The sequence below is a fragment of the Rutidosis leptorrhynchoides genome, chromosome 11 (genome assembly GCF_046630445.1).
Source record: "Rutidosis leptorrhynchoides isolate AG116_Rl617_1_P2 chromosome 11, CSIRO_AGI_Rlap_v1, whole genome shotgun sequence".
In the NCBI taxonomy this organism is placed as follows: Eukaryota; Viridiplantae; Streptophyta; class Magnoliopsida; order Asterales; family Asteraceae; genus Rutidosis; species Rutidosis leptorrhynchoides.
Window position 1 is genome coordinate 335,136,733 of NC_092343.1, and position 12,428 is coordinate 335,149,160.

At 32.6% G+C, this 12,428-nt stretch overlaps 1 protein-coding gene and 1 non-coding gene across 2 annotated transcripts in view; one reads left to right on the plus strand and one right to left on the minus strand.

Moving 5' to 3' along the window:
• LOC139875794 (uncharacterized) overlaps positions 1-12,428 on the minus strand; it is a 54,340-nt gene that overhangs the window by 6,967 nt on the left and 34,945 nt on the right. The window lies entirely within an intron of this gene.
• Positions 9,198-9,304, plus strand: LOC139879114 (small nucleolar RNA R71). Its single transcript, XR_011769968.1, has one exon. It is a non-coding gene; the product is annotated as a small nucleolar RNA R71 (small nucleolar RNA).

Genomic DNA, 12,428 nt, shown 5'->3' on the forward strand with positions numbered 1-12,428 from the left:
TAACTTAATGATTTTGAAACGAGACATATATGTAACGATTATCGTTGTAATGACATTTAATGTATATATATCATATTAAGAGATATTTGTACATCATAATATCATGATAATATAATAATTTAAAATCTTATTTGATATTATAAACATTGGGTTAACAACATTTAACAAGATCGTTAACCTAAAGGTTTCAAAACAACACTTACATGTAACGACTAACGATGACTTAACGACTCAGTTAAAATGTATATACATGTAGTGTTTTAATATGTATTCATACACTTTTGAAAGACTTCAAGACACTTATCAAAATACTTCTACTTAACAAAAATGCTTATAATTACATCCTCGTTCAGTTGCATCAACAATTCTACTCGTATGCACCCGTATTCGTACTCGTACAATACACAACTTTTAGATGTATGTACTATTGGTATATACACTCCAATGATCAGCTATTAGCAGCCCATGTGAGTCACCTAACACATCTGGGAACCATCATTTGGCAACTAGCATGAAATATCTCATAAAATTACAAAAATATGAGTAATCATTCATGACTTATTTACATGAAAACAAAATTACATATCCTTTATATCTAATCCATACACCAACGACCAAAAACACCTACAAACACTTTCATTCTTCAATTTTCTTCATCTAATTGATCTCTGTCAAGTTCTATCTTCAAGTTCTAAGTGTTCTTCATAAATTCTACAAGTTCTAGTTTCAAAAAATCAAGAATACTTTCAAGTTTGCTAGCTTACTTCCAATCTTGTAGAGTGATCATCCAACCTCAAGAAATCTTTCTTACTTACAGTAAGATATCTTTCTAATACAAGGTAATACTCATATTCAAACTTTGATTCAATTTCTATAACTATAACAATCTTATTTCAAGTGAAAATCTTACTTGAACTGTTTTCGTGTCATGATTCTGCTTCAAGAACTTTCAAGCCATCCAAGGATCCTTTGAAGCTAGATCCATTTTTATCATTTCCAGTAGCTTTATCCAGAAAACTTAAGGTAGTAACGATGTTCATAACATCATTCGATTCATACATATAAAGCTATCTTATTCGAAGGTTTAAACTTGTAATCACTAGAACATAGTTTAGTTAATTCTAAACTTGTTCGCAAACAAAAGTTAATCCTTCTAACTTGACTTTTAAAATCAACTAAACACATGTTCTATATCTATATTATATGCTAACTTAATGATTTAAAACCTGGAAACACGAAAAACATCGTAAAACCAGATTTACGCTTCGTAGTAACACCGTGGGCTGTTTTGGGTTATTTAATTAAAAACTATGATAAACTTTGATTTAAAAGTTGTTCTTCCGGGAAAATGATTTTTTTATGAACGTGAAACTATATCCAAAAATCATGGTTAAACTCAAAGTGGAAGTATGTTTTCCAAAATGGTCATCTAGACGTCGTTCTTTCGACTGAAATGACTACCTTTACAAAAATGACTTGTAACCTGTAATTCCGACTATAAACATATACTTTTTCTGTATATATTCATAAAGTTAAGTTCAATATGAAACCATAGCAATTTGATTCACTCAAAACGGATTTAAAATGAAGAAGTTATGGGTAAAACAAGATTGGATAATTTTTCTTATTGTAGCAACGTGAAAATTGGTAACAAATCTATATTAATCATATCCTAGCTAAATTATATTGTATTATACATGTATTCTAATATATTATGTAATCTTGGGATACCATAGACACGTATGCAAATATTTTGACATATCATATCGACCCATGTGTATATATTATTTGGAACAACCATAGGCACTCTATATGCAGTAATGTAAGAGTTAGCTATACAGGGTTGAGGTTGATTCTAAAAATATATACTTTGATTTGTGATCTAGCCTGAGACGTGTATACACTGGGTCATGGATTGATTCAAGATAATATATATCAATTTTTTTCTGTACATCTAATGTTGGACAACTAGTTGTAGGTTACTAACGAGGACAGCTGACTTAATAAACTTAAAATATCAAAATGTATTAAAAGTGTTGTAAATATATTTTGAACATACTTTGATATATATGTACATATTTGTTATAGGTTCGTGAATCGACCAGTGGCCAAGTCTTACTTCCCGACGAAGTAAAAATCTGTGAAAGTGAGTTTCATTTGCCTTTTTACCCTTTATATTTTTGGGCTGAGAATACATGAGCTGCTTTTATAAATGTTTTACGAAATAGACACAAGTAATCGAAACTACATTCTATGATTGAATTATTAAACCGAATATGCCCCTTTTTAGTCTGGTAATCTAAGAATTAGGGAACAGACACCCTAATTGACACGAATCCTAAAGATAGATCTATCGGGCCCAACAAGCCCCATCCAAAGTACCGGATGCTTTAGTACTTCGAAATTTATATCATATCCGAAGGGTGTCCCGGAATGATGGGGATATTCTTATATATGCATCTTGTTAATGTCGGTTACCAGGTGTTCACCATATGAATGATTTTTATCTCTATGTATGGGATGTATATTGAAATATGAAATCGTGTGGTCTATTGTTACGATTTGATATATATATGTTAAACCTATAACTCACCAACATTTTTTGTTGACGTTTTAAGCATGTTTATTCTCAGGTGATTATTAAGAGCTTCCGCTGTCGCATACTTAAATAAGGACAAGATTTGGAGTCCATGCTTGTATGATATTGTGTAAAAACTGCATTCAAGAAACTTATTTCGTTGTAACCTATTTGTATTGTAAACCATTATGTAATAGTCGTGTGTAAACAGGATATTTTAGATTATCATTATTTGATAATCTACGTAAAGCTTTTTAAAACTTTATTGATGAAATAAAGGTTATGGTTTGTTTTAAAATGAATGCAGTCTTTGAAAAACGTCTCATATAGAGGTCAAAACCTCACAACGAAATCAATTAATATGGAACGTTTTTAATCAATAAGAACGGGACATTTCAGTTGTCCTAGTCCGTCTCTCAACAAAGTTTTAAAATTTTGTTATTTCAAAGCGTTGTTTTAAAAGCAAAGATTTTTGAGGTTTTTTTTAATGTTTTTGGCATACTTTAATTCAATAAGATTAAAAATAATGATAATAAAAGTTCTCGTCCCTCCCTTGGGTAAAGCAATTTCGGTTCAACGACCTAGTTTTCAACTCACGACGAATTTTAAAAATCATATTTTTAACTCAATGAAATGAAGTAAATTTTTTTGTTTTTAAATTCACACCAAACTTTAATTTAAAATGCATAAAATTAAAAATTCAAAATTCACACCAAATTTATAGTATATTTTTGTTTTTATACATACAAACTTATATTAAATTTTTTTTTTCCAAATATTTACAAACTTAAATATTTTGCTTTTAAAAGTTTACAATATTAATTTAATAATTATATATTAATTTTAAAAACAAAGTAAAAATAAAATTAAAAATCTTTTTGGTCTTTTATCCCACTTTAATCAATCAAATATTATCAAAAATATACGCCCCTTTTTTCGGTAAAGTAATTTCGGCTATATTACCTAGTTTTACTCCTGATGAATTTCTGAAATATTTTGGGTTGATTAATTAAAGATATTTATACCTTAAGAATAAACGGTAAATTTCGCAGTGATGTAATAAATTTTTGTATGATATCAATAATTTCGGTTACGCGTACCTAATTTTATTGAATACCAATTTAATACTTTATAGCGAACGATTCAGCGTTTATTATCAAAAGGTTAAAAGCAATAAAAATAGAAATAAAAACTGTACATACTTACCTGTGAGAAAGAATTCTCAGAGACCTACTTTAGCCGACTCATATGAGAGTCGTGTGATTTGGTTCTCCATAGCGATTTGGTTCTCCATAGCTACGTACGCATAACCTCTAATCTTCAATATCTTTTCTTCTAAACATATAAACGGTCCTTCTCAGCATAGAGTAACAAATTCGGTATTTGAATATGTTTGATTATTTGAACATTTACCTTCATGTGACCATTTTCCGCATTTATAACATCTTTCAAGGTGTCGTGCTCTTCTTTTTGTTGCGGATTTTGATTTTCCTTTTCCAAAATGTATCTTATGATGATCTTTTCTTAGTTCTTTTCTTACTCCGTCCATTTTGCCTCTTATGAATGATACCAGTTCACTCGAAAGTGTGTCATTATTATGTTTAGTAATCATAGCGTGTAGCATTAGACCATGGTTCAGATCAAAGGAATTCTTCATCTCGTAAAACCTAAAAAAAATAAAAATTCAGAATGGGAGGAGAAGACTAATTCTTTAGGGTCTGCTAGGGAAAGACCATACGGATTCCATTTTTGGAAACTACTCGAAAACAGAATATCTAACTCTAACAGAAATATATAATACCCTAAAAAGATTCGAAACTTCCCACACTTAGTTAGCTGTGGTATCAAAATTGTGATTAACTTCATCGTCAACTTCCATTAGATTATCTATGTAATGTTTAACTCTGTGACCATTAACCTTAAATTCAATTCCATTTGAATTTATTAATTCTACCATTCCGTACGGGAAAACTCTTTTGACTATGAATGGTCCAGACCATCTTGATTTCAATTTTTCAGGAAATAGCTTGAATCGTGAATTGAAAAGAAGAATTCTGTCTCCTTCCTTAAATTCTTTTGAACTTCTGATTCTTTTATCATGCCATTTCTTCGTTCTTTCCTTATAGATTAACGAATTTTCGTATGCTTCATGTCTTAATTCTTCTAATTCGTTTAGTTGACTTAACCGTAGACGTACGGCTTCATGTAAATCAAGATTACATGTCTTCAAAGCCCAAAATGCTTTGTGCTCAATTTCTACTGGAAGATGACATGCTTTTCCGTAAACGAGTTTAAAAGATGTGGTTCCAATTGAAGTTTTGTAGGCTGTTCTAAAAGCCCAGAGTGCATCCTCAAATTTCATGGACCATTCCTTCGGATTTGATCCTACGGTCTTCTCTAGAATACGTTTTAAAGCTCGGTTGGTATTTTCAACTTGTCCACTTGTTTGTGGATGATAAGCGGTTGAGATTTTATGAGTTACTCCATATCTTTTGAGAACTTTCTCAAGTAGATTATTACAAAAATGAGTACCCCGATCACTTATTAAATCTTTCGGTGTTCCAAACCTTGCAAAATGACGTTTTAAAAAGTTGACTACAACTCGTGCATCGTTAGTTGGAAGAGCTTGTGCTTCCGCCCATTTAGATACATAATCAATGGCAACGAGAATATAGAGATTATTATGAGATTTTGAAAATGGACCCATAAAGTCAATACCCCAAATGTCAAATACTTCACATACTTGAATGACATTTTGTGGCATTTCATCACGTTGACTTTTTTTCCGGCCCTTTGACAAGCATCACAGGATTTGCAAAGAAGATGTGCGTCCTTGAAAATGGTAGGCCAATAGAATCCAACATCGTAAACTTTTCTTGCTGTGAGTTGAGGCCCATAATGCCCTCCTGTTGGTCCTGTGTGACAATGGTTTAAGATTTGACTAGCTTCATTCCCGAATACACATCGGCGTATTATTCCATCGGGACAACTTTTAAACAAATGTGGATCTTCCCAGAAATAGTATTTTATATCACTAAAGAATTTCTTTCATTTTTGGTACGATAATCCTTTTTCAAGGAATCCACATACTAAGTAGTTTGCATAGTTTGCAAACCATGGAATTTCACTATAATCTATCTTCAATAGATATTCATCAGGAAAGTTAGCTTGTATGGTCGATTCATTCAGAACTTCTAATTCGGGATTTTCAAGACGAGAAAGATGATCAGCTACGAGATTTTCTGCTCCCTTTTAATCCCGGATTTCAATATCGAACTCTTGTAAGAGTAAGATCCAACGGATTAATCGTGGTTTAGCATTTTGTTTTGAAAATAAGTATCTAAGAGCAGAATGGTCAGTATAGACCACCGTTTTAGCTAGAACGAGATATGAACGAAATTTGTCAAAAACAAAGACAATAGCAAGGAGTTCTTTTTCAGTAGTTGTATAATTCGTTTGTGCTCCTTGTAACGTCTTACTAGCATAATAAATAGGTTGAAATCTTTTTTCAATCCTTTGTCCTAAAACGGCTCCCATTGCAAAATCACTTGCATCGCACATGAGTTCAAACGGTAGATTCCAATTTGGAGTTATCATGATCGGCGCATTAGTGAGTTTTTCTTTAAGAATATTAAAAGATTTGATGCATTCATCTGAAAAGATGAATGGAGCATCCTTTTCTAGGAGTTTATTCATAGGAGTAGCAATTTTAGAAAAATATTTTATAAAACGTCGGTAAAAACCGGCATGCCCTAGAAAACTCCTAACTCCTCTAACATTGGTGGGATGTGGAAGTTTAGCAATTACATTTACTTTAGCTCTATCTACTTCAATTCCTTCATTTGAAATTTTATGACCAAGAACGATGCCTTCTTTAACCATGAAATGGCATTTCTCCCAATTAAGTACTAGATTTGATTATTTTCATCTAATAAGCATTCGTTCAAGATTAACTAAACATGATTCAAATGTATCACCGAAGACTGAAAAGTCATCCATGAAAACTTCCATGCATTCTTCTATCATGTCGTGAAAAATCGCCATCATGCACCTTTGAAAGGTTGCAGGGGCGTTGCAAAGTCCAAATGGCATGCGTTTGTAAGCAAAAGTACCATAAGGGCACGTGAATGTGGTTTTTTCTTGGTCCTCAGGTGCTATTGGAATTTGAAAATATCCGGAAAAACCATCAAGAAAACAATAGTAACTATTTCTGGCTAATCTTTCCAACATTTGATCAATGAAAGGTAAGGGAAAGTGATCTTTTCTGGTGGCGTCATTTAATTTTCTATAATCAATACAAATACGCCATCCTGTTACAGTCCTAGTAGGAATAAGCTCATTTTTTTCATTTTTGATAACAGTCATGCCACCCTTCTTAGGTACGCATTGAACTGGGCTTACCCATGGACCATCAGAGATTGGATAAATTAAACCTGCATCTAACAGTTTAATTATTTCTTTCTTAACAACATCTTGCATATTAGGATTTAGTCTTCTTTGGCGTTGCACATACGTTTTATGACCTTCTTCCATAAGGATTTTATGTGTGCAATACGAAGGACTTATGCCTTTAATGTCATGAATTTTCCATGCAATAGCTGGTTTATGAGCTTTTAGCACAGAAATGAGTCAAGATTTTTCATTTTCAGTAAGAGAAGACGATATTATTACAGGTAATTCAGATTCACCATGTAAATAAGGGTATTCCAAATGGTTTGGAAGTGGCTTTAACTCTAATGTCGGTGGTTCTTCTATCGATGATTTATATCGATATATGTCTTCTTGTTTTAGCATTTAAATTTCTTTTGTTGTTGATTCATATCCATTAGTCATAAGTGTAGCTAACATTTCAGTTTCATCAATTGGTTCAGTTCCTTCTCCTAAAGAACATTCTCCTGTTCCTTGTAATTCTGGAAATTCTTCTAATAATTCTGCATGTGAATCTATAGTTTGAATATAATATAATGTATCATCTGCAGATTGCGGTAGTGGCATGGCTCTATCAACTGAAAAGGTAACACTCTCCTCCTCTATACTTAGGGTCAGTTTCTTACCGAACACATCTATTATTGCTTTAGCCGTGTTTAAGAATGGTCTTCCTAATATGAGAGGAACTCGAGAATCTTCTTCCATATCCAGAATAACTAAATCTACTGGAAATACTAAAGTACCAACTTTAACTAGCATGTTCTCCATTATCCCTCTAGGATATTTTACTGATCGATCGGCTAGTTGTATGCTTATTCTTGTTGGTTTCAATTCTCCAAGGTCTAGTTTAGCGTATAGTGAATATGGCATTAAATTTATACTAGCACCTAAATCTGCCAATGCTTCTATTGAACTAAGACTATCCAGAAAACATGGAATTGTGAAACTTCCTGGATCTGATAATTTTTCTGGTATCTTATTCAACAGTACTGCAGAACAATTAGCATTCATTGTAACATCCGAGAGTTCTTCCATTTTCTTTCTATTTGTGATTAGATCTTTTAAAAATTTAGCATATCTAGGCATTCCTGAAATCACATCAATGAAAGGAAGATTGACATTTATTTGTTTAAACATATCCAAGAATTTGGATTGCTCGGCTTCAAGTCTTTATTTTCTCATTTTACTTGGGTAAGGAAGTGGTAGCTGGTATGGTTTAACATAAGGTTTAGCCTTAATTGTGTTATCTTCATTAACCTTTTCAACTACCGGTTCTTTTTCCTTATCTTGCTCAGGTTGTGGTTCTTGTGGAGTGGGAATAGAGTCATCAGAAATTACAGGTATTTCAGGTGGTTTAAGTGTGATACCACTTCTTGTGGTAATGGCTTTAGCTGTTTCATTTCGGGGGTTAGCATTTGTATCACTAGGTAGACTTCCCGGTTTCCTTTCACCTATTAACCTTGCTAGGTTACTTACTTCTTATTCCATATTTTGAATAGAATCTTGTTGATTTCTAAATGCTTGAGCATTTTGTTCATTCGTTTGTTTCTGAGATGTGAAAAACTGTGTTTGAGATTCAACTAGCTTCGACATCATGTCTTCAAAATTTGGCTTTTTATCATCGGTTTGTGGTGGTTTGTTTTGAAAAATAGGTCTTTGCTGATTGTAAGTATTGTTGGATACTTGTTGATTGTTAGGACCTTGTTGGTTGTTGTATGGAATATTTCGGTTATAGTTCTGGTTTTGATTGTAGATTGATCTTGACGGTTGATAATTATTCTGATAATTATTTCCAGGCCTTTGGTTAATGTATGAAACATTCTCTCTTTGTTCCATTGTTTGTTCAATACTGAGACAATCTTTTGTCAAATGTGGTCCTCCACACTGCTCACAACTAATTCGTATTGAGTGAATATCTTTAGTCATCTTTTCCATTCGTCTCTCGACAGCATCTATCTTTGCAGAAATGGAATCAAAGTCATGGCTAGAATCGGCTCTAGCTGCTTTAGATGATCTAACGATATCTTTTTCTTGATGCCACTCATGTGAGTGGGAAGCAGTGTTATCAATAATTTTGTAAGCGTCAGTTGCGGTTTTCTTCATAATGGAACCACCAGCTGCTATATTGATGTCTTTTCGTGTAGTGATGTCGCATCCTTGGTAGAATATTTGTACTATTTGATAAGTGTCTAAACCATGTTGCGGACATCCTCTCAATAACTTTATAAATCTTGTCCATGCCTCATATAGAGTTTCATTTGGCTTTTGTGTGAACGTAACAATTTCTCCTTGAAGTTTCACAGCTTTAGATGCCGGAAAGAATTGTTTAAGAAATTTTTCAACTAAAATGTCCTATGTATCAATCGCCCCTTCAGGTAACGATTCTAACCAATCTTTGGCTTCTCCCTTTAAAGTCCAGGGAAATAACATGAGATATATCTGTTCATCCTCAACTTCTCGGATTTTAAATAAAGTACAGATCCTATTAAATGTACGAAGATGTTCATTTGGATCTTCCTTCGGCGCACCACTAAATTGGCATTGATTAGTTACCATGTGTAGGATTTGTCCTTTGATTTCATAATCTGGGCATTAATGTCTGGTTGAGTAATTGCGTGACCTTGGCCAGTGCGTTTAGCTCGCATTCGGTCTTCCATACTTAGAGGTTCCAGATTTTCCATGATTGAATTTGTTGAATCTGAATCACTAGAGGATTCTGATTTAATGGGTTGTTCCTCGACAATCTCCGTTTGAATGATTGGAGGTTCCGGAGAAAAGATTAATGGTTCAGGATCTCTGAATTGTCCCTGAATATCCTCCGGATTCTCAATTGTGAGGTCGGGTTCAAAAAATGGATTATCGGAAATTTGAATTGGAGTACTTGGTCAACTGGATGACGATTCTAAAGAAAAATCAACTGCGACAATATTGGCTAGATGTCTTGATCTGGCTACAGGTGGTGAACGTATAAAAGGTGGTGAACGTTTTGCTCGGTGCATTCACTGAATATCCTATTAGTTATAAAAATAAAAATTATATAAGTTATCAAATTAATAGACTTTTCTGATTTTGCCCACGTTTCGAATAGCCAATAGATGCAGCAGTTAGCCAGGACCCTTTAAATCGGAAGCCCACAACTCGCCACTAACAAATCCAACTATTACTATGAAATGTCCCGTTCTTATTGATTAAAAACGTTCCATATTAATTGATTTCGTTGCGAGGTTTTGACCTCTATATGAGACGTTTTTCAAAGACTGCATTCATTTTTAAAACAAACCATAACCTTTATTTCATAAATAAAGGTTTAAAAAGCTTTACGTAGATTATCAAATAATGATAATCTAAAATATCCTGTTTACACACGACTATTACATAATGGTTTACAATACAAATATGTTACATCGAAATCAGTTTCTTGAATGCAGTTTTTACACAATATCATACAAACATGGACTCCAAATCTTGTCCTTATTTTAGTATGCAACAGCGGAAGCTCTTAGTATTCACCTGAGAATAAACATGCTTTAAACGACAACAAAAATGTTGGTGAGTTATAGGTTTAACCTATATATATCAAATCGTAACAATAGACCACAAGATTTCATATTTAAATACACATCCCATACATAGAGATAAAAATCATTCATATGGTGAACACCTGGTAACCGACATTAACAAAATGCATATATAAGAATATCCCCATCATTCCGGGACACCCTTCGGATATGATATAAATTTCGAAGTACTACAGCATCCGGTACTTTGGATGGGGCTTGTTGGGCCCAATAGATCTATCTTTAGGATTCGCGTCAATTAGGGTGTCTGTTCCCTAATTCTTAGATTACCAGACTTAATAAAAAGGGGCATATTCGATTTCGATAATTCAACCATAGAATGTAGTTTCACGTACTTGTGTCTATTTTATAAATCATTTATAAAACCTGCATGTATTCTCATCCCAAAAATATTAGATTTTAAAAGTGGGACTATAACTCACTTTCACAGATTTTTACTTCGTCGGGAAGTAAGACTTGGCCACTGGTTGATTCACGAACATATAACAATATATACATATATATCAAAGTATGTTCAAAATATATTTACAATACTTTTAATATATTTTGATGTTTTAAGTTTATTAAGTCAGCTGTCCTCGTTAGTAACCTACAACTAGTTGTCCACAGTTAGATGTACAGAAATAAATCGATAAATATTATCTTGAATCAATCCACGACCCAGTGTATACGTATCTCAGTATTGATCACAACTCAAACTATATATATTTTGGAATCAACCTCAACCCTGTATAGCTAACTCTAACATTCACATATAGAGTGTCTATGGTTGTTCCGAAATATATATAGATGTGTCGACATGATAGGTCGAAACATTGTATACGTGTCTATGGTATCTCAAGATTACATAATATACAATACAAGTTGATTAAGTTATGGTTGGAATATATTTGTTACCAATTTTCACGTAGCTAAAATGAGAAAAAATTATCCAATCTTGTTTTACCCATAACTTCTTCATTTTAAATCCGTTTTGAGTGAATCAAATTGCTATGGTTTCATATTGAACTCTATTTTATGAATCTAAACAGAACAAGTATATGTTTATAGTTGGAAAAATAAGTTACAAGTTGTTTTTGTAAAGGTAGTCATTTCAGTCGAAAGAACGACGTCTAGATGACCATTTTAGAAAACATACTTCCACATTGAGTTTAACCATAAATTTTGGATATAGTTTCATGTTCATAATAAAAATTATTTTCCTAGAATAACAACTTTTAAATCAAAGTTTATCATAGTTTTTAATTAACTAACCCAAAACAGCCCGCGGTGTTACTAAAGACGGCGTAAATCCGATTTTACAGTGTTTTTTGTGTTTCCAGGTTTTAAATAATTAAGTTAGCATATCATATAGATATAGAACATGTGTTTAGTTGATTTTAAAATTCAAGTTAGAAGGATTAACTTTTATTTGCGAACAAGTTTAGAATTAACTAAACTATGTTCTAGTGATTACAAGTTTAAACCTTCGAATAAGATAACTTTATATGTATGAATCGAATGATGTTATGAACATCATTACTACCTCAAGTTCCTTGGATAAACCTACTGGAAATGAGAAAAAATAGATCTAGCTTCAAAGGATCCTTGGATGGCCTGAAAATTCTTGAAGCAGAATCATGACACGAAAACAATTTCAAGTAAGATTTCCACTCGAAATAAGATTGTTATAGTTATAGAAATTGAATTAAAGTTTGAATATGATTATTACCTTGTATTAGAAAGATAACCTACTGTAAGTAACAAAGGTTTCTTGATCTTGGATAATTACTTGGAATGGATTTAGAAAACTTGGAAGTAAACTTGCAATCTTGGAAGTATTCTTGATTTTATGAAACTAGAAC